The sequence below is a fragment of the Palaemon carinicauda genome, unplaced genomic scaffold (genome assembly GCF_036898095.1).
Source record: "Palaemon carinicauda isolate YSFRI2023 unplaced genomic scaffold, ASM3689809v2 scaffold63, whole genome shotgun sequence".
Classification (NCBI taxonomy): Eukaryota; Metazoa; Arthropoda; class Malacostraca; order Decapoda; family Palaemonidae; genus Palaemon; species Palaemon carinicauda.
In genome coordinates, this window is record NW_027171905.1 from 342,168 (window position 1) to 365,901 (window position 23,734).

Sequence of the window (23,734 nt, forward strand, 5' to 3'; positions counted from 1 at the left end):
GTAGTTAAAATGATTAACTTCATAGCCATTTATTTAACATTTTTTTTTTTTTTTTTCCGGAAAAAATGTATTTCTTCGCTATGATGATCCCATTGTCCTCTGATGTCGAAAAGTGGATTCGTCAGTAGTCAAAAAGCCTACGACTGTCATCCTCAATGACACTCATCCGTAGTACTCTGATTATTGTTCTCCCTTTACAGTTTTCTCTCTTACTTGGATTTTATGGCTCGTTCTTAGTCTTTACTGAATCAGGTTATTTTTGTCATACTTTAAATAGATAAAATCAAAAGTTTATTTAGTCGTTTACTCTTTTTGCCATGGAAAACTTTTCACTTTTTAGATGTCGACTATGTTGGACCCACATTGTTTGATTTTATCTGGTTTTAATTGCAAGTCTTAAATTGGTTTCTGATTTTATTGATTTTAATTGTTTCTTTTAAACTGGTTTCTGATTTTAGTGTCTTTTAAACTGGTTTCTGATTTTAGTTTCTTTTAAACTGGTTTCTGATTTTATAGTCTAAAACAAATTGGTTGTTTTATTCTGATGTCTGATTTTATCTGGTTGGTTTCTGCTGTTTTAAAATGGATTTTAAGTTTCCGAAATGGTCAACAAATAGGTTTCCTGTATAAATTGGTTCCTGATTCTGTTGTTTTAATGATTCTGTTGTTTCTGCTGTTTTAATTTTAAATCTGTTTCTGTTCTGATGTTTCTGCCGTTTTAAATTGGTTTCTGGTTTCTGTTTTAAATTGGTTTCCAATTTTATCATTGTTATACTTTGTTGTAGAAATAATTTTGTTTTAGTTTAAAACAAAACAGGTTTGTTTTCCCAACCTTGAACTATCTTATAGTTTTCAGTATTAAACTATTTCTAGTTTGTTTTACCTTGAAAATTGTTTTGGGTCTTTTGAGTTTTGCATTTCTAGTTTGTTTTACCTTGAAAATTGTTTTGGGTCTTTTCAGTTTTGCATTTCTAGTTTGTTTTACCTTGAAAATTATTTTCTGTTTTTTGAGTTTTGCAGGTTTTGTTCTGTTTTACCTTGAAAATTATTTTCTGTTTTTTGAGTTTTGCAGGTTTTGTTCTAATAGTTTTATCTTTTAATTTTATTAGCATTTAATTTCATTGGCATTTGACTTTTATAGGATTTTAATTGTTTCATCCAGCTATTTTTGGCAACCTTGAAATCCAAGTTTGTAACCTAATTTACTAATGGTTCTATTCTCGCCTTTTGGTTCTATCATCTTTGTGTTTTGCTTTTATTTGAACAATAATTTTAACATATATGTCTTTTACTAGAAATTATTCCTAAATTATTATTTACAGAAAAAATATTTTTGTTTGATATCAAAATTTCAATTCTATCATTTTTGCGTTTTGCTTTTATTTGAATCTTTTACTAGAAATTATTCCCAAATTATTATTTACAGAAAAAAAATTTTTTATGTTTGATATCAAAATTTAGATTCTATCATTTTTGCGTTTTGCTTTTATTTGAACAATAATTTTAACATATACTAGAAATTATTCCCAAATTATTATTTACAGAAAAAAATTTTTTTGTTTGATATCAAAATTTAGATTCTATCATTTTTGCGTTTTGCTTTTATTTGAACAATAATTTTAACATATATGTCTTTTACTAGGAATTATTCCTAAATTATTATTTACAGATACATTATTTTAATTCAGTAATAAATTTAACTTTCATAGAGTTGTTCAGCCATAAAAACTTCCGATTATAAAAATATCTTCAGCTGCTTCAAAGATATGACTTTTTACAATAACCTCTGCTTATCAGGACAAATTGTTATTTAACTTTGATTAAAGATTTTCAGGTATTGTTAAAGTGATTATTAAAATTTCAAAGTGGAAGTGTTAGTTAAACTACAGAAGCAATGATTTATAAAATGTGTTAAATAAATTACCATTATCATTTACAGTATACAAAGATGTGTATTAAAATTTCAAGTGGAAGTGTTAGTTAAACTACAGAACATTGGAAACCAATGTGTTAAATAAATTACCATTATCACTTACAGTATACAAAGATATGTCATGATGTTACATTTTATTGGCAATACTAACACCGGGTATTGAAGCTTTAGTTAATTATTTTTTGGGCTTTATTCATTGTCCATCTTCTTTCAGATGCCCCGTTCCTGCTGATATACCTCTTGGAATTGGAAGTGTCCTGCTGATGAACCTCTTGGTTTTACAAGTGTCCTGCAGTGGAATTAACACCAGTTATATATTAGTTGACACAGTTAATAAAGATTTTAAATGGAAGTTAATAAAGGAAATTAAATTATTCTGTATTTTTCTTAGCCATAAAAAACCAGAGTTCTTTATATTGATTCTTTAGTCTTTAAACTAAAATGGTATTTTTTTATTCAATATAAAGTACTGATAATTCCTTTCAAGAGTCCCTCGACTAATTGAAAAACTAAACAAATCAGTTTTGAATGAATGAAAGGGGTAAGCATCCATGTGTGTGTGAAGGGAAAACAGAAGAGATGCTTCTCTCTGTTTATCATATCAACCCAGTCCCAGTACACTGCCACACAGATTTAACAGCAGAAGTGAACAAGGCACTTGAACTTGTTCTTGAAAGTCGTTCAGTCCAGTGTTGACGATGCAACTGGGAAGAGATATCACCTGGTCATACTATCATGGAGTGTGTGTGTTGGCACTTGAACTTGTTCTCCAAAGTCGTTCAGTCCAGTGGTGACGATGCAACTGGGAAGAGATATCACCTGGACGTACTATCATGGAGTGTGTTAAGTTCCCAGGGAGAGGCAAGGCCCAAGCACCTTTCCAGGAACAGAAAGACACCGAAGGAAATCATCCTTCTGCTTCACACACTGCAGCAGTAAAACTTCAGACGGTGCACATCAACGTCCAAGGATTGCCAACCTCCTTAGGATTACGTTGCTGACGTCAGCAACATAATCCTTAGGATTATGTTGCTGACGTCACACTGCCACATGATGATCATTACTAGCTAAGCTATAACCCTAGTTGGAAAAGAAAGATGTTATAAGCCAAAGGGCTCCAACAGGGAAAAATAGCCCAGTGAGGAAAGGAAATAAATAAATAATGAGAATAAATTAACAATATATCATTCTAAAAACAGTAACAACGTCAAAACAGATATGTCCTATATAAACTATTAACAATGTCAAAAACAGATATGTCATATATAAACAATAAAATTATTACTAGCTAAGTTATAACCCTAGTTGGAAAAGAAAGATGTTATAAGCCAAAGGGCTCCAACGGGGAAAAAATACCCCAGCAAGTAAAGAAATTAAGGAAATAAACAATATGAAAAGTAATGAACAACTAAAATATTTTGAAAATGGTAAAAACTCCAAACCAGATATTACATATATAAACTATAAAAAGACTTATGTCAGCCTGCTCAACATAGGCGAGGGAATAGACAGAATAGGAATGCTTTATACAGTTGAAAGAATGTAGTTATTGGCAGGTTGCACAGGAAATTATCACACATCCTACAGTTATTGATAAACCACTGAACATTAATCCTTCCTTCTAAAAACTATATCCTTAACAGAAAAGTTTTAAAAGCCGTTTCCAGCTTCACAAACTAGGAATTAATATAAAATTTGATTAATAGCATTACTAGGAATCACCTAAACAAAATAGACTTAAGATTAGTAGCATGATGTATGCAAAAGATTAGAGACTTGTAATTCAAAGAGACTACTAATTCATCTTTATTTGGAGCAAATACAGTGTATTATCAAAACAGGTTATGAACTCTACTTAAAGCAAATAAATTTGGGATGTGTGAACCAAATAGCGAGAGGATTTCATATAGAGAAATGCTATACTGTACCGAAGATTTATCAATGATTGTAATATCTGAAGTGATTTGTATTTTCCCTAAATATACAAAACCAAGTCCTTTAATAAGCGTATACTTTCAGCAAAGCTTGATCGTGGTTGTTAAAATCTATAACGAAGTGTTACTGGCTGGTGACAATGAAGCCCTGACTTCTAATTAGCCACTAGATAACAACCATGGCCTAGTATGCGGTCAAGGGAAGAACCTATATCTGTGAGGGGGATATGCTGTCTACATGTAGGGTCATACGAGAACATGGGTGCATACACATCTATTAACCCTTTTACCCCCAAAGGACGTACTGGTACGTTTCACAAAAGCCATCCCTTTACCCCCATGGACGTACCGGTACGTCCTTGCAAAAAAATGCTATAAAAATTTTTTTCTTCATATTTTCGATAAATTTTTGAGAAAATTCAGGCATTTTCCAAGAGAATGAGACCAACCTGACCTCTCTATGACAAAAATTAATGCTGTTAGAGCAATTTAAAAAAATATATACTGCAAAATAACCCCTTGGGGGTTAAGGGTTGGAAATTTCCAAATAGCCTGGGGGTAAAAGGGTTAACCCCCTCATTAGGAAAGATGGGAGAGGAGCTTCTAAACAAACTTACTACTTAGAAAAGATGCTTGATCATGTGGACCTCAACCTACATTTATTGTCTGGTCCAGCATATAACGTAGTGATTACTGCATCCAAAGGAAGGGTAAGATAAAGTTAACAAGGCCACTTGACATTACCTCTCATTCTGAGAGTAACATCACAACCTATTTTAGGTGAGATGCCTCTTGTCCCGTGGGCAAGCTTGATTTACTGACCTGACCTGATGAGCCCCTATTATTATTACCTTTACCATTACTAGCCCAGCTATAACACTCGTCTGAAATGCAGAATGTGCACTCTCACAAGAAGGTGAACGAAGAGGTGAGGGTACACTTCTGCAGGAGGGCCCTGCTGTAGAAGGGCACAGTCCAGTAGGAGAATAAACTAAGCTACGAGTAAACATGAGAGAGCTCTCTCCTGTAGGAGCATGAGAACACACAGCAGAGAACTCATGGGCACTTGAGCAAGCAAAGGTAGACACACACCTAGGGCTCTAGTGGGCATGTGAATAGCTGAGACTGAAGGAGTGTGAGCGAACACAACGCAGGTGTAGAAGCATGCAAGGTTACACATGCACAAAGTAGCATGTTATGTTGGTGCACATGAGCATGTAAGGAAGTGCTCGTCATGAATAAAAGCGGCACTTTCAAATGTGTCCTCTGCATTGTCTCGTAGATAAGTAGGTATTAGATTGCCCTGCATATATCAGACATGGGCTCTTGCGTTTGAAGCCCATAAGTGAGATAATTGATGTGAAGGTGGTAAGATTATACAGTATATGTGAAGGTGGTAAGGTTATATAAGGATGATGATGTGATGGATGGGAAAGGATGAAAGCACCATGAAGATCGTGTCAGGGGTCTGAAGGCCAAATGAGGCGCCGCAAAGCAGACATTGTTGGCCAAACCCAGATCCTCTTCGGTCCTGGAGAAATTTATTTTTTCTTATCGCAACCGAAAAGGGAATCAGTGTCGTTTTATTCTTCGTCTTTGGTTAAGCAAGTCCACAGGGTAGCACCGTCTCTCCCATGAGGAGAAAAACGTTAGCATCACTTCTACGAAACTCTTATTGATCAGTCTTCTAGGACTTGGTCCACAAAAAAGAAAAGAAGGGTGGAACACTTCCATTCCGACTGGCAGCGAGTGAAGAGACGAAGTTGTCTGGCATTCTGGCTGATGCCGAAGACCCTCTGAGGAAAGAGATCCTAGGTACTCTATGAAGAGGCTGCACCACCAGGAGGTGTGTCTCTAGAACCTTCTGTACACAAGAAAATTCTGACAATAAGGGCAGTGACCCTCTCCAACTCGGCAGCAGTAGCTACTCCTATCATGCATAAGGAAATAAACAGTAACAGTAATGCTGTCAAACAGGAACAAGAAACCATATAAGCAAGATACACAGACAACTGTCAGTTAGCTACAAATGTCTGGAAAACAGAAAAACCTTTCATCTTCAATAATATCCTTTGTATAAAAGAAATTGCCAACAATTTTCTAAAACATGAATAGATTAAAAATGCCAGTTGACAGCGCCGGGAGTACAGTACGTCTAATTTCCGGCAGATAAAGTGGCTATTCACAGTATCACAGCAGGCAAGGGAGGCTTCGTTATCACCAACCAGTAACTACAGACACCACCTTATTTTTAACATTTCAGTTCTAGCTACACTGAATGCATAACCCTATTAGAAGATGAAGATTTGTATACAGTACATGTAGAAACAAATACTATTGAAATGTACTAATAGTGGGAATCATATTTGCAATGCAATTAAATTTTATGTTGGAGCGCCAAGGTTGCTAGGTTTAAAAATGCACAAGTGTGTATTGTGAGATTGATGAATATGGAGTTTCGTTGAAATTCATTGGACTGAGGATTGTGTATATTTAGAAGCTTCATTGAGCTGAAGTAAATATTAATCTATTTTTAATATTATACAGTATTGTCATATTTGAAAAGGGGAGGAAATATGTTTCACAAAATTATATGTTTGAAACTGAATGCAGTATGTATGTAAAAAGGTTAAGTAGAAAATACGTAGGCATTGGCTGATTTTGGTCCAAGAACCACAGACTTCTCTTCATATTTGCTGTGACAGAACGAGCAAGCAAGCTAAGCATCAATTACTTATAAGTGTAAAGGAAATCGAGCAGTATGGAAGAAGAAATGAATGCTTTGAGGGAAGAACTGAGGAGGAGAGTAGTTGAGAATGAAAGGTTGAGGAAGACAAGTGAATAACTGAGGATGATAGGGAAAGAGAAGAAACAGTGAAAGGTTACCTGAAAATACCCGAGATAATGGAAGCAAGAACATCTGATATGAAGAAATTAGAGGGAAAGGAGATGCAGAAAAAGGAGAGAGAGAGACTCCTACAGCAGCACGCAGGAAGTTGAACAAGGGTACTAAGAAAAGCAGACGTCACGAAATGCAGTTTTAATAAAATTACGTAAAAGCAAAGACAAAGTATTCACCAACAAATAAGAGATCAAATGGGTAAGGATAAGAAAGCAAATACGATGAGCAAATTAAAGAGAATTTAGGAAAAGTCTTAAGATATCGTTACTACATAAAAGTCCTTGATAGTACAGTATATGGTACAGTAGTTTGAAGAGAAATTTGTGGTAGTTTTGAAAAAAAAATAATTAGGAATGTACAAATTTGGCAGTTTTTCGGAAGGGAAATTGGCTTACTTTTTTACAACAATTATGCGTGTGGGTGAACAGTTATGAATCTGTGAGAGGCTGAATGATCAGGCGAGTATGAGAAGGGCTGCCACCAAGACAAAATATGAACTTATAGCAGATAGAATTAGAAAAAATAAGACAAGACATGCATGCATAGACTGGAAACTTTATGAAAGCAGTACAGTAGTGCCGTATGCAGTCAAGGATATAAATGAACGTATGGCATTTGTACTGAATTTCTTTTCCACTGTACACGTCAATGTCCGAGTTTATAAATTTGTAAAGCATAAAATGAGGTGTAAATAAAAAATTGTAATGGGATGGTGTGTTGGAAACAGTAGATCATGTAACCCAGTGAATGTCATAGTAATCTTTCTGGATGAATACTACGGGAATGAGAGCGAGAGAGAATGCAAAAATAGAACTGTGTACGCCTGGCATCTCACATATAAGAAATAAAAGATTCATAAGAGATATAAAAGAGAAAAGTCAGATTAAAAGGTGATTTATATGTAATAGCTTTGGTCATTAGAAGAAGAATAATTTAGATGGTCACTAGATACTAAAGAAAATGCATCGTGTGAATGAATGTTCTAAAGAAAGTGTAATAGGCTATGCCATACAGCAAGAGTGGGTTCCACAGAGTGGAAGGTGAATGAAACTTGTGGTCAGAAAGGATTTTGTCCCAGGAACCATAAGGCTCCAAGAAGAAAATGTACAAACTGAACATGGTTGGTCTGGTAGTGAATGTTTAGGAGAATGGTGAATATTTATCAAATTGAGAATCAATAAAGCAAAGGGAGCTGTAGTACGTTCCAGTGTAGTACTATATTACATATCCTTGTAGAAGCTAAGTAATTTGTCTCTGTGGAGGATACTACAGTACATCCCATCAATTAAAGGTCACAGGTCATTTGTAATCATACAATCACCATTAATATTTACCACCATCATAGATAAAAACTCAACAGAATGAGTTTGAAGAAGTGAAATTTTGGGGAGGATATATAAATATTGATAGTGTAATTCTATCAATATGAAAAGGAAAATGAGATGTAATGATGCTGTGGAAATTAACCCTTTTACCCCCAAGCTATTTGGAACTTTCCAACCCTTAACCCCCAGGCGTTTTTTTTTTTTCAAACACATTTTGCAATATATTTTTTCTAAATTGCTCTAACAGCCTTAGTTTTTGTCATGGAGAGGTCAGGTTGATCTAATTCTTTTGTAAAATGCCTGAAGTTTCTCATAAAATTATCAAAAATATGCAAAAAAAAAAATGTAAATAGCAGTTTTTTGCAAGGACGTACCAGTACGTCCATGGGGGTAACGGGATGAGTTTTGTGAAACGTACCAGTAGGTCCTTTGGGGATAAAAGGGTTAAAGAACATCGTAAGCTTGAATATGATCAAGTGTGAGGAATGGAAGTAGTGTGTGCATGGGAAAGAAAGAAAGGATAAACTACTATCTCAGGATACAAGTATTATACATCTGCCAAAGAGTAATCTCGGTGAATGTCAGGGCAAAGTTTCTGGATGGATACTAAGCAAATGAATGAGCAAACAGATAGTTGAAGTGTATACCGAAAATGCTAGAAAGAAGAGATATGTCATGAACAAATGTAACTGAATAAATGACAAAAACTAATGTCAGATAGAACAAAATTCATTATTATTATTACTACTATCCAAGCTACAACCCTAGTTGGAAAAGCAAGATGCTATAAGCCCAGGGGCTCCAACAGGGAAAAATAGTCCAGTGAGGAAAGGAAATAAGGAAATAAATAAATGAAGAGAGCAAATTAACAATAAATCCTTCTAAAGAAAGTAATGTCAAAAGAGATATGTCATATATAAACTATAAAAAGACTCATGTCCGCCTGGTCAACATAAAAGCATTTGCTCCAACTTTGAACTTTTGAAGTTCTACCTATTCAACTACCCGATTAGGAAGATCATTACACAACTTGGTAACAGCTGGAATAAAACTTGAGTACAGTACTGCGTAGTATTGAGCCTCATGATGGAGAAGACCTGGCTATTAATTGAATGTGAAGCATACTAGAGTAGCAGGACCTAGTGATGCAAAACTACAAAAGGAGTTTTGAAATACAAAAAACTTAATTTTTGGGGAGGTGATCTGTGGTCTCCAATGACTTCCCTGTTCAAGGCTAGAGCAGGGAATCCAATAGAGCCCAATACCAAAGAAATATTGTTCCCCTTCTCTAGGGACAGTGCACCAACATGCAGAGTACAGACTCGGTGAATTATAGGGGAGACCTGCAGTTTAGGCCCATTACAACTTGCCACAACACTTCCAAACCTGCAAGTTGTCAATGACTGCTGAAGATATAAGAAAAGAAATTAAGAGGTTCAAAAATAGGAAGACAGAGGATATTACAAACCAGAAGCTGCACTGGAGTGGTGATAAGTATGATTAAATGGCTATCCAGGTTTTTAAAACTAGCCTACAGGATGCAAAGCTGGTGATAGAATGAATGACTATAAAGATAAAAGTGACTTATAGGAATTATAGGGGACAAATATTACTTGATATAATAAGGAAGGTGTATGGTACAATTTTGATTGCCAAAGGAAGAAGGTGAAAGAAGAATGGGTAAGGAGAGAAACTGTGGATTTTGAAGAGGATGCGTGGATCATACATTGATTACAGTTTTGTGGAAAGTAAAATGAATAAAAAGCATTATGGCACACCAAAAAAAATATGATAATTTTTGAAGGTACATTCTGGGTGAAAATGAGATTGCATGCTACTGTATACATTGAAAATAAAAGCTTAGAAAAGTGAAAGTTTTATAGAAGCATGTAAGAGTAGTGTTGAGAGGGCAATGACTAATGTGGTGGTAAAGATGTGAGGCTTAAAAGTCTGACTCATTATCTTCATGGATGGAGTTATGCAAAAAGTCAGGAGAGAAAAATATGGATGTAAGTGCAACCACTACACAGTACAGTAACACCCAACTCTACATTATGAATTTGTTGCCAGAGACCAAAAGCTAAGCAAACTTTGACGATGAATTTTTTTTTCGTAAAAAGCTACTTGCATATTTCCTATATACCTTACTGAACAGGAAAAAGTTCTTGAAACCTGCTATCATATTACAAATAACAAATACCTATATTAATAAACTTCCATGTGAAGTACAGTACTGTACTTTTTGAAGCATCCAAGGCATTTTAATAAAATATGTTACAATGGTGCATGGATAGAGAGCCCAGAAAGGAGGTAAATCAATGGAGGAATACAGTAGAAAGATTGCTTCCTTGCTAGTGCCTATGAGAAGGGAGAAGGTTAAGATGATGATTGAGACTTCATGTGGGCTATTGTCAGTAAAATAACTGATCGCAGTGGAACAAAACAGAGCTTCTAGCTTGACATGTTACAGTTACACCACAAAGAAGAAAGAATTGCATATAGACAGAACGGGACAAAATTAGACAGGATATATGCAATTTGGAATGGCAACTTTAGGAAAGGAAACGTACTGTGTGGAAACAGATAGAAATGACTATAGGGTGTTGATAAAAAATTTCTTGGCTACTGTATTGAGCAATGTCTGTGTTTACCATTTAGAAAAGGATAAAATGAGATGGGTAAATTAAAAATTTAAATGAGATGGTGTGCAGGAAACAGTAAAAAATTGAGATTAAAATTTATAAGAATGCAAGAAATGGATATAGTGTATATATGAGAAAGTAAGGAGAAAAGTGTTTCATAATAGAGGGCATATAGACTTGCTCTTAACAAGCAACCCCGTGAAAGTTATGGCAATATTTCCGGATGAAAACTGCGGAATTGTGTCACAGATCAAGAGTACACTATACTGTATACCCAGAATTCTAGAACACAGAAATAAGTATCATAAGATATACAAGAAAGGATAAAAGACAAACTGGAAGGGGTTTAAGATGTAATAAATTTGGTTTAAGGTGGTCACTCAGCATATGCTTTAGTTGCGGAGAGAAAGGGCATCGTGTGAATGAAAGTACGGAAGTGTAATAGGCTACACAATTTCACAGAATGGAGGGGGTGTGGATATTGTACTCAGCAAGGCCATTTTGTTGGGATGTGCTAGGCTTTCAGAAGTATATGTGCAAACTAAAGCATGATTGATCTGATAGGAAACAGCACAGCTCCAATAAGCAAACGTATAAACCGAGTTGATCTGGTGGTGAATGTGTAGGGAATGGGAAAAATGGAAACAGGAAGGTCAGGAGTGGATAGAAATACTGTAAGTGTTTGAAGAAATATATAAAATTTTGTAAAACTTGAGTGGTAGAACAAGTAACTTCAGTTATTAAAATACGAAACAAGTGCGAGGGCAGAAAAATGTATTTTGAACCTAGAATAAGGGATTGAATGGAGCATAGGCAATATTTTGAGCAATAGAAATCTGACAAGAGTACGAGTGTATAAAAATCCGTCAAGGAAATGGTTGAGTACAGGTCCTGTTCTAGAACATGGTGTGTTGCAGAGGGCTACGTAATAGAGGAAAGTAACATGCATACGTAAAAATTGCTTCGGTTTGGGATTGATAAATAGGGTACAGTATTAAGTTTTATGCAACTTCATATATTAATTACTTTGATTTAGGTAAGCACTAAGATTGGCTGCTTTGTCAATAATACTGTACTATTACCAAGTGATAAGTGCATATAATATAGTGTAAAATAAATATGATGGTCCATTTTATGATTATCATTAACGGTAGAATTGTGAGCATATGAAAGTAAATTGTGTGATCACATGCAATTGTAAAAACTGTTGAATAAAGAAAATATATCTTGTCCTCACAGCCTCAATCCCCAAATTATGAATAGATTTTAAAAAGACAATCATCTATGGAAGTGAAGCATTGATATTAATCTGAGAAAGCGGTGATGGTTAGTAGTGATGAAGATATTTGAAAATCCATGTATAACAAAATGAACCTAATGACCAGAATAGGATTAATGAAAAATATGTAAACCACCAACAAAGTTGCATAGAAATATGTGGTTCAAGATAGTAAAGGTGACAGATGGTGTCAAGATGTGTGCTGGATTAATTAATGTTTATTAACCCTTTTATCCCCAGGCTATTTGGAACTTTCCAACCCTTAACCCCCAGGCGTTATTTTTTTCAAGCACATTTTGCAATATATTTTTCTTAAATTGCTCTAACAGCCTTAATTTTTGTCATAGAGAGGTCAAGTTGGTCTCATTCTCTTGGAAAATGCCTAAAGTTTCTCAAAAAAAATATAAAAAATATGCAAAAAAAATGTAAATAGCAGTTTTTTTCAAGGACGTACCGGTACGTCCATGGGGTTAAAGGGATGAGTTTTGTGAAACGTACCAGTACGTCCTTTGGGGGTAGAAAGCTTAAGTGATTTTAAATCAAATATAAAGCAAATGATCAAGTAAATTAACCTGCAGGGACAGAAGCACAGGTCTTAGGAAAGGTATTTCTGTTACAGTGGAATTCAAAACAGGAAGCAAAAAGGCTGTACAGAAAAGTAGCAGCATCATAAAATTAAATTGTCTGCACCAAAGATCCTATTATATAATGTCCAAATAGATGAGAAAGGAAAACTATATGCAATAGAGCCTATACTACTATGTAATGCAGAAACACAGGCTGCCGTATTGAGGAAAATAGAACGCATTTTGTTAGGGGTGGCGCTATGGTTTGCTATGGGTCAACTATTATATTTCACACTAAGATGTACAGGTATTATATGTGAAAGGCACAATTGTATGTTCATAATTACCCCATGATAGATACGAACATATGAAAATGTCTGATCTGTTGTGACGAATTAATGTGACAGCCTAAGCCAACATCTAGTAAAAGATATAAGTACTGTATGTATAATTGTACACCAACTTTGATAAAAGTACATCATACAATAGATTATCAAAGTCTGCATATCCAATTCTTATAAAAAAAGGCAAACAAGAACATGGTGTGTATAGCATGTGTTTCATACATGATCGTACACTAAGATTAGTTTTTTTTCTCTCTCTGTCTCCCCTGCTCTGATAATATAAACCTGTTTAAGTTTGCTATCAAACGTCTTGTTTGGTTTGAGTTTTGTCATTTTTGTTCACAACTATCTGTCTATTAGCTCACTGTCTTGTTGAATAAACTATCACATGCATCTCTCTCCTCTGTAAGAACCTAACAATTACATTGCCACATTAGCAACCCAAACCAAACTGTACCACCACCATTATCAAAGTGTGATCCATTTTTCTTGAATGTGCAGCCAATGTCCCTAGGCCATATTGCATAAGGCTTTCCCTTTTTCAATAACCCTTATACCCCAGGCCTTTTGGAAATTTCCAACCCTTAACCCGCAAGGGTTATTTTTTTTCACGAACATTTTGCAGTATATTTTTTTTAAATTGCTCTAACAGCCTTAATTTTCGTCATAGAGAGGTCAGGTTGGTCTCATTCTCTTGGAAAATGTCTGAATTTTCTCAAAAAATTATTAAAAATATGAAAAAAAAAAATTTTTATAGCATTTTTTTGCAAGGACATACCGGTACGTCCACGGGGGTAAAGGGATGTGTTTTGTGAAACGTACCAGTATGTCCTTTGGGGGTAAAAGGGTTAATACAACATTATATAAGAGGACTTTGGGGGAGACTATTTCTCCATGTTAATGCCTCTCGACTTGACTCCTGACTTCAGTGTAACAGAAATGCTCTACCTCTCCTAACACCTATTCATCTGTCCAAATAGAAATTATTCCTTTTGAATAAAGATTTCAAAACGAAATGTCCTTAAGTCATTTGGAAACACTTGAAAACCAGCAGCCTAATGTTGTGGCTAAGACATTTGAAGAGCAGTATGAGGATGAAAGTGTAAGAGAATGAAAATATATTGCACATGAGTACATGCTGTCAACACCAGAGTGAAGAGATAAAATTGCAAAGTCTAGGAGGGATATAAGAAGAAAAGGCAGATTGAAGGGTATTTCAAGAACAAGATGGGTAAGAAGAATAAGTAAGGTGGTCAATGGGTATCTGTTTTTGGCTCTGGCAAAGTAGATCAGCGTGTGAAAGATTGTTACAGAGGTCAGATTACGCTAAATGTTTCAAGAATACTGGATTAGATCCCATAGCAAGTATGTGGAGTGCTGTAATCATGGCCCAAAGAATCATTTTTCTAAAATAGGTTAGGCTTTAAGAAGCCAATGTACAGGTTGTGGAATGGAAGGTCAACGTGGAGTGTGTGTGTATATAGTTAACCCTTTTACCCCTAAAGGACGTACTGGTACGTTTCACAAAACTCATCCCTTTACCCCCATGGACGTACCGGTATGTCCTTGCAAAAAAATGCTATAAAAAATTTTTTTTTTTCATATTTTTGATAAATTTTTGAGAAAATTCAGGCAATTTCCAAGAGAATGAGACCAACCTGACCTCTCTATGACAAAAATTAAGGCTGTTAGAGCAATTTTAAAAAAATATACTGCAAAATGTGCTGGGGAAAAAAGTAACCCCTTGGGGGTTAAGTGTTGGAAATTTCCAAAGAGCCTGGGGGTAAAAAAGGGTTAAGATGTGAAAAAGAGCATGTCAGGAATTGATTAAAAATGAAGTTTGGTAGACCTGGGTATAAAAAAGTGTTTGAAGAGATGCGTCCTATACTTGAAAAGAATGCATACTGTATTCAAAAGATGAAAATGGTTTCACATGTAATGTAGTGATTGAGATGACAATATAAAAGATAATACTGTAGTATAAGTAGGAACAGAGGTTTGATTAATGGCCTCATGACAGGTAAGTATTAAGTAGTTTTTTAAAACAATACTATTATCATCTGCAAAACAGGGGTAATACTCAGTATAAAATTTTCATGAAGACAAGTTACTTACAAGATCATTATTTAAGGTAAAACTAAGTGTACTAAGGTGCCTGTTTGTTAACCCTTTTACTCCCAGACTCTTTGGAAATTTCCAACCCTTAACCCCCAAGGGGTTATTTTTTTCCCAGCACATTTTGCAGTATATTCATTATAAATTGCTCTAACAGCCTTAATTTTTGTCATAGAGAGGTCAGGTTGGTCTCATTCTCTTGGAAAATGCCTGAATTTTTTCAAAAAATGATCAAAAATATGAAAAAAATAAAATTTATAGCATTTTTTTACAAGGACGTACTGGTACGTCCATGGGGGTAAAGGGATGGCTTTTGTAAAACGTACCTGTACGTCCTTTGGGGGTAAAAGGGTTAAAACAATACTATTATTATATGCAAAACAGGGATAATACTCAGTATAAAATTTATATAAAGTAAGGTTTCAAGATCATTATATAAGGTAAAACTAAGTGTACTAAAGTGCCTGTTTGTTAATGGGTACTTGTGTAAAATAAAGGTGAAAATGGATTAATTGTAGTTTTAGAGTTCAGGAAACATGTGGTGAAATAAGCGGATATTTTGTCTAACTTCACCATGAATTTCTGAGTACAGTAGGAACTGTTTGTTGGTATACGAGGGCAAGAAGAGATTTGAAAAATATGAAGTGGGATGAACACGAAAACTACAAAATATAAAAGCTACAGTGAATAATAAAAGGGATTTTGACGAAGGAAAAACCTATTTCTGGGCTTAACCTGTGTCGCTCTGTGAAATGCTCCTTAAAGTACCATTTCAAAGGTATAAATACTGCTAAATATACCAGAGAAAAAAGTTGCATGGAATGCCAGGAATATATCCAGCTCGCTCACCCCTAAAAGGGTGTCGGTATTAAAACTGGGGCGAGTGATACCACTACCAGAGGTCCCTTTCCAATTAGACTTCTCCCTCCTCAAAATCACCCGTTACTACGAGGTGTCGTTCACTACAGAAGACTAGCTGTAGGCACATTAGACGAGTAAGGCAATCAAGAATAAAGAGAAGAAACATATGGCTATTATAAAAAAAAGGAAGTTGTTTAAAAAATATTCAAGAAAATAAAATAAGCCATAGAAATTGCAAAGGAATGCAGCTTAGTATAAAGATTTACAAACTGGAACCGAATAAATAATGGAGACTATGTCCTGTATCTATGCTGTTTCACAATTTATTCTGGGTCAATACATACAAGTATTCTATAAGTTGAATGAGGAGTGGAGAATAGAAGTTGTTGCATAGTTTGAAAAGGTTAGCATGACCGATAATATTTATAGAAGTGACTGTTGAGAAGGATGATGCGGTCTCGAGTAAAGTGGCCTTAAAGTGGCCTCTAGAGCAAATATGTCTTCATGCTGACGTGGTAAGTGCAATATATATTTGGAAAGTTTCAAATGCTATATTACCGTAAGGGATTTACCAATGTGTGTAGACTAAGTGAGTAAGAGTGGAGACAAATGTACAGTATAGCTAAATCTAAAAGCGAAAAGCATGTCAAATTTATTTAATAGTTGAGGAATAAAGAATTTATTTTAAGTTCATTAGATTAAATATTGTATACATTAAGTAGATTCATTAAGTTAAAAATGTAGAAAAGTTTTTTAACAAGACAGTACTTTTACTATGAAAAGTGGAGGTTAATATGTTCTAACCCTTTTACCCCCAGGTAATTTGGAACTTTCCAACCCTTAACCCCCAGGGTTTTTTTTTTTTTTTCCTAGCACATTTAGCAATATATTTTTTCAAAATTGCTCTAACAGCCTTAATTTTTGTCATAGAGAGGTCAGGTTGGTCTCATTCTCTTGGAAAATGCCTGAAGTTTCTCAAAAAATTATCAAAAATATGCAAAAAAAAATTTAAATAGCAGTTTTTTGCAAGGACGTACCGGTACGTCCATGGGGGTAAAGGGATGAGTTTTGTGAAACGTACCAGTACGTCCTTTGGGGGTAAAAGGGTTAAAAAGATAGTACTTGTATGAGTGTCAATTTCAAAATTATTATTAATGGTAAAACAGTGTATGAAAGGGACTATATAAGAGCGTAACCAGGAAAATAAATTAAAGAAAAAAAATAAGTAAATGTATGATTACTTCTGATCCCAATAAATTTCAATCCTGCTATTTTCCCTGTTGGAGCCCCTGGGCTTATAGCATCCTGATTTTCCAACTAGGGTTGTAGCTTGGCAAGAAATAATAATTATAAATATAATAATATATCAGGCCTAACGTGGGCATTACTCATTGGGCTCCAACCTAAATGGGTCCAGAAAGAAGTGTGAGTGAGCTTAGACTTTACGGTTTGGAAGTGTGGCATGGAAGACGAATTGAAGGCTTTGAGAAATGAACTATGGAGGAGAGAAAATAAGGATGAAATATTTAGGAAGGAAAACAAGCACTGAGGAGGTTAGTGAAAGGGGTAAAAAACAGAAGGGGTTCCCTGAAAACCTCAAAGGAAATAATAAAAGATGGGATAGTATACATTAAGAAAAAGTGAAAAATTGAAGGTGCAGAAAAAATGGAAATAATGAAAGAAAGGAGAGCATACATTACTAAGAAAATGTTTAGAATTGAAGGTGCAGAAAAAGAAGACGGAAATAATGAAAGAAAGGAGAGCATACATTACCAAGAAAATGTTTAGAACTGAAGGTGCAAAAAAAGAAGACAGAAATAATGGAAGAAAGGATAGCACACATTATTAAGAAAACGTTTAGAATTCAAAGTACAGAAAAAGATGGAAATAATGAAAGAAAGGATTGCATACATTAAGAAAATATGAAGAATTGAAGGTGCATAAAAAGACGGAAATAATGAAAGCAAGGATAGCACACATTAAGAAAATGTTTAGAATTCAAGGTGCAGAAAAAGAATACGGAAATAATGAAAGAAAGGATTGCATACATTAAGAAAATGTGAAGAATTGAAGGTGCAGAGAAAGAAGAAAGACAACTCTTGCAACAGCGTCCTGGAATGTGAATATGAGTACAAGAAAAATTGTGTCAAAGTGCAAGGCTGTGAGAAAGGTACTATGTAAAACCAAATATGAGACAGCACTCATCAATGGATATGAGTAAAGACAAGAAAGCAGACAGAGGGGAGAGTTAAGAGTAACAATGTACAAAAATAATGTTATCAGAAGCAATAGCTTATGGCTTTCTCTACTTTATATCTCTAGTAGATTCTATACTAGAGCATGAATAGGTGGTTATGAACAACAGTGCAAGACATATTTAGAGAGGAATAAAGCTATTTTTAATGAATATATTTCATGATTTATTAGTCTGCTTCCACAAATTCAATCCTCCTTTACTGCTTGGTTTGAGAGAACAGTTCTAGACAGAATGGATAATGTATATAACCCTTTTACCCCCAAAGGACATACTGATACGTTTCACAAAACTCATCCCTTTACCCCCAAGGACGTACTGGTACGTCCTTGCAAAAAACTGCTATTTAAATTTCTTTTTGCATAATTTTGATAATTTTTTGAGAAACTTCAGGCATTTTCCAAGAGAATGAGACCAACCTGACCTCTCTGTGACAAAATTAAGGCTGTTAGAGCAATTTAAAAAAAGAGAAATATACTGCAAAATGTGCATGAAAAAAAAAATAACCCCTGGGGGTTAAGGATTGGAAAGTTCCAAATAGCCTGGGGGTAAAAGGGTTAAGAGTTGCTTACCATAGCTAGTCTCTCTTCTACCAAGAGAAGAATAGCCACTGAACAATTACAGTGCAATAGTAAACGCCCCTTTCAAAATTCCTGGAATATGTCATTCTTTAACAACTACTGTATAGTCCATTTATTTTCGTGAGGCAGATTTGCACCGACTCGCAGCGGTGCCCTTTTAGCTCGGAAAAGTTTCCTGATCGCTGATTGGTTAGAATTATCTTGTCCAACCAATCAGCGATCAGAAAACTTTTCCGAGCTAAAAGGGCACTGCTGCGAGTCGGTGCAAATCTGCCTCGCTAAAAAAAATTGACTATAGTTCGTCACTTTTAAGATTCGAAGCATTGACAAACAGCCGTTCAGCATACAGACAATTATATTTCATTTGTTGTTGTAAATGATTGGCTGGAAATGATGGATGTAAACAAATTTGGTATCTTTATATTACCCGATCTTAACACTGCTTTCGATAGTTGTGCACGAACTGCTACTCAATGATTTAAGGGCCAATGGTATCGAAGATGAAGCCTTTGAGTATCTAAAAGATTACTTGGTTGACAAACTACTGTCTACGAACTGGAAACTCATTTATCATAAGAACCATTAAAAAAACGGGTACCCAAGGGATGTGTACTAGGCCCAGTCTTATTCTTTACCTATACTTTAGATCTATCAAATGTATGAAGTGGAGTTTAAACTGTTTGCGGATGATACACAACTTTACCTGGCGTACAGGAGAACGTGGGCGCATATGCGCATGAGGGCGTGCATAGCGCGTGATGGAGCTATGCTTCTGTTGGAGCGTATGCGCCCGTTGGCGTGTACGCCCTTGATTTCCTGTGTTAGGGTTTAGTGATGGGGTCTGACGAGCTACTAAAGAGCGATCGTCAGGTCTCGTTGGCGCGCAACAGAGTGCTTTGGTGGAGCCTTGTTAGGCCCATGTAGAAACGGCGACGGCAGGTTGGCAGGTCTGTCGGGTGGAAGGTCGACGTGTCCTTTAAAAGGACGACCTTCCACCGAAGGAGATCGCGAACGATCTGCAGAAAGGTCCAGGACCAATGCAGGAGCAGTGATGGATGATTGGTCTCGAGGCTCCTCTGCGGTGGTCTGCATCGAAGATGTTGAACCAAAGAGGCGCCTCCTCACTGCAGGTGAAGGAAGGCCTCTATGGTGGAGAAGAAGGCAAGCCTTTTGACGAATGCGCCCTCTGGGGGCCGTTGGATCAGCAAGCTGACCTTCTGCAGTCCTCCGAAGAGGAGTCTCTGTAAGTGAACTTCCCCGAGGGGGAGAAACACCAGCTGGAGAGACTGTTGGACTTAGTTTCTCCCTCGTAGGTTGAGCAGGCACGGGAGAAACTAAGCCTTCAGCTACTGCGGGATGTGAAGAGGCAGAGGTATTAGGAGATACCGCATTGGATACCTCTGACACCACAACGTCAACAACTGACAGATGATCAACCTCTGCCAAAGTCGGCGATTGCTTGACAGCGGCACCCAATCAGATGTAGTAAAGTAATGCTTCCTTGGAGGGCGAACCCTCGAGCCCCAAGGAAGACCAAAGCTGAAAGAGATTGGTTAATGACACATCCTCCCCCTGGGGAAGAGGTGGAGCTGCCGCGCTAGGGGAGGCAACGCCATCTCTCGAACCCCGAGCTTGGAAAACAGAACCATGGTCTATGGTACCACTCGACGGTCTCTCGAAAGAGACCGATCGAGTGGGAGCTTCGGAGGAGGTTTGGGCAATGGAAGAAGAGTCCTTGGGTTTTTCTCCTTTCAAAGAAGCCTTCGAAGGAGAAATATCCCGCCTGGACTTCTTCTTATGTCGCTGAGAAAACCTCTCCCACTGGGAGGTAGACCACTCCCTACACTCAGCACACTTATTATTACTATCACACCGTTAGCCTCTACAGTAAGGGCAAAGGGTGTGAGGGTCTGTCTCAACCGCCGACATGAATGTTCCGCAGGGGCGGTCGGGTAATCCAGGGCAGGTGCGCATAATCGCAGAGGCCAACTTCACACACAAACTTGTCAAAGAAAAAGCAAAAAAAGCATTAATGGCTGCCAAAAGAGAGAGGCGAGGATGAGAGAGGACAAGTCCGTCTACCATCCGAGCCGAGAACAAAGTGAGCTCAAGCACAGGTGTGGGGGGGGGGGGGGGGGGGGTAGCAAGCTACCCTCCCCTACCCCCGCTAACTAGCGGTGTGGGTAGTAAACCCTGGTTAAATTTTAATGGCTCGTCACTTCAGCTACGCCAAAAGTAATACCCCTATTAAATAGCGTGGTTTGTATGTTAGTTACGGAACTGAAAATAATTTCCCTAGATTGAGGAAGAGCTGAAAATTATTTACCTACCATAGCATCCAATTTTGGATGATACAAACATATAAACTGACCTATTAGTCCATTTATTCATTAGAGATTTTTAAGGTGATAATAAAAATATCAGATTTCTCACATAATTACTTAGCACCTATAGACACGTTTTAAGTCACCACCTTTCACTTAGTTCATCGAACTAACTTTATGACAAATTCAATAAAAGTTAACCCTTTTACCCCCAAAGGACGTACTGGTACGTTTCACAAAACTCATCCCTTTACCCCCATGGACGTACCGGTACGTCCTTGCAAAAAAATGCTATAAAAATTTATTTTTTTATATTTTTGATAATTTTTTGAGAAAATTCAGGCATTTTCCAAGAGAATGAGACCAACCTGACCTCTCTATGACAAAAATTAAGGCTGTTAGAGCAATTTAAAAAATATATACTGCAAAATGTGCTGGGGAAAAAATAACCCCTTGGGGGTTAAGGGTTGGAAATTTCCAAAGAGCCTGGGGGTAAAAGGGTTAAACTCACTTTTTTAATAAGAATGAAGAATTGAAGAGTCAGGTCCTCATCAGAACGTTGGCTCCTGTCTTTTTGCTAATCCTTTGGCCCCCTAAAAAAAAATAAATGTCAACAAATTGACAACAAAATTGAAATACAAAATAAATAAGATTTTTCATAAGACCTTTATATCTTCATACATTATACTGCCAGTAATTGCAAGTTTGGCCTTTTCTGTCTTAAAGTGGAACTGAATACATTAATGTAATGCGATTTACTCAAGCAGGGAAAGTTATTCAGTACAATCATGAATTTTTTTCAAATCTAACAATTCTTTTTGAAACAGATAAAATGCATGAAAACTATGAATGTCAAACGAACACAAAATATTCATTCACATATTCATATTATACATATTACAAATTGATTTTATTTTACTTAACAAATTCCTTAACAATCACGTCTTAAATGTAATAGGTGTTTTTCCTTACAACTGTTTACAAACCTGAGTACAGTACTGTATTAGGAGTACGATTTCAGCGAAGCTGTAATCTCTGCATAAAAAATTATAAAGGGATTTTGACGAAGGAAAAATCTATTTCTGGGGAGAGACCTGTGTCGCCCGGTGAAAGCAATCAAACGGGACCGATCACCGAAGTTCCAAGGCCGCCTGTTCACAATTCCGGAGAAAGGCTTGTCGGCATTGAGAGTAGACCGGGACTCGTGAATATCCTGGGATCAATGTTGAGGCCGAAGGGCATGTCTTGAGCGCAAAGGCTTTCCTGCCTAGGCGGAAACCCAGATAAGGAGAGAAGTTTCGAGCTATAGGCACATGATAATAGTCGTCGGTAAGATCGACAGAGGTGGTGACGCCCCCCCGGGGAAGTAAGGTCCGTACCTGAGAGATGGACAACATCCGGAACTTGTCGCAGAGAATGTAAGAGTTTAGCTTTGACAAGTCCCGGTCCACTCTCAATGCCGACAAGCCTTTCTCCGGAATTGTGAACAGGCGGCCTTGGTAGTGGGTGGTGAAGGTCTAAAACACTTCCACATGCCCGCTTGCAATACCTGCGCCACAGAGTAGTTCTTTTATAACACCAGGGACGTTGCGATGCCCTTTATGTCTGAGCTCTGGGTCATCGTGGTGGAGAAGGGTCAGGAGTAACTGCCAGGTCGATGACCTTGCGAATCCATGACGACATGGATATTGGATATTGTTTCATGGTCGTACCAACAACGGATTATTATCCAAATAAGGAAGAAGGAAATTAAGATTGCCAAGTTTTTGTCAAACAAATTAAAATCAGTCAGGAGCTGAAGACCAGACAGGAGAAAGATACTCAAAAAACATGGAACAAAATAATCAAAACATTTCCTTACAATAGATTGATCACCAAAAATCTTACTTTCTTAAAGGGCCAATATTTTTTTGGGTAATTGACGACAGATGACAATTTAGAAAAGTAGACTTATACCGCTAGATTTTGTCCATAAAAAGAACTGGATGTTGAGGAGCACTGTTCTTCAGATACTACCTCTAGAGAGCTATGGGGTCCTTTGACTGGCCAGACAGTACCACATTGGATCCTTTTCTCTGGTTACGGTTCATTTTCCCTTTGCCTATTCTTCACATATTCTCCTCTGTCCTCAGACATCTGACAACACAGATTACCAAACAATTCTTTTTCACCAAAGGGGTTACTGCACTGTAATTGTTCAGTGGCCACTTTCCTCTTGGTAAGGGTAGAAGAGACAAACGTTGGTAAGCAGTTCTTCTAGGAGAAGGACACTCCAGAATCAAACCATTGTTCTCTAGTCTTGTGCAGTGCCATAGCGTCTGTACCATGATCTTCCACTGTCTTGGGTTAGTCGGTGCACTCTGGCACACTGTCCCATTTAATTTCTCTTCCTCTTTTTTTTCTATAGTTTATATAGAAGATATTTATTTCAATGTTGTTGCTCTTCTTAATATATTTTATTTTTCCTTGTTTCCTTTCTTCACTCTGCTATTTTCCCTGTTGGAGCCCCTGGGATTATATCATCTTTCTTTTCCAACTAGGGTTGTAGCTTAGCAATTAATAATAAAAATAATACGATCACACATTCAAGTTTTGTCAGGGCTCTACTTTATCCCAATAATTAGCACTATGAACCAAATCTAGCTGGAACAGGGAAAATAGCCCAGTGAGGAAA

The 23,734-nt window shown here is 36.6% G+C and overlaps 2 long non-coding RNA genes across 7 annotated transcripts in view; one reads left to right on the forward strand and one right to left on the reverse strand.

Moving 5' to 3' along the window:
- The window catches only part of LOC137637280 (uncharacterized), a 70,143-nt gene extending 67,836 nt beyond the window's left edge, over positions 1-2,307 (forward strand). For both annotated transcript variants that reach the window (XR_011043518.1, XR_011043517.1), the window contains exon 4: positions 2,148-2,307. This is a non-coding gene — a long non-coding RNA (uncharacterized lncRNA). The remainder of the gene's footprint in view (positions 1-2,147) is intronic.
- The window catches only part of LOC137637281 (uncharacterized), a 40,906-nt gene continuing 17,224 nt past the window's right edge, over positions 53-23,734 (reverse strand). For 2 of the 5 annotated variants that reach the window (XR_011043523.1, XR_011043519.1), the window contains exons 3-5: positions 21,572-21,653; positions 1,038-2,222; positions 54-985 (exon numbers count right to left, since the gene is read on the reverse strand). This is a non-coding gene — a long non-coding RNA (uncharacterized lncRNA). Of the gene's footprint in view, positions 986-1,037; positions 2,223-21,571; positions 21,654-23,734 lie in introns of all 5 variants that reach the window. The other 3 variants (XR_011043522.1, XR_011043520.1, XR_011043521.1) reach the window with 3 other exon arrangements.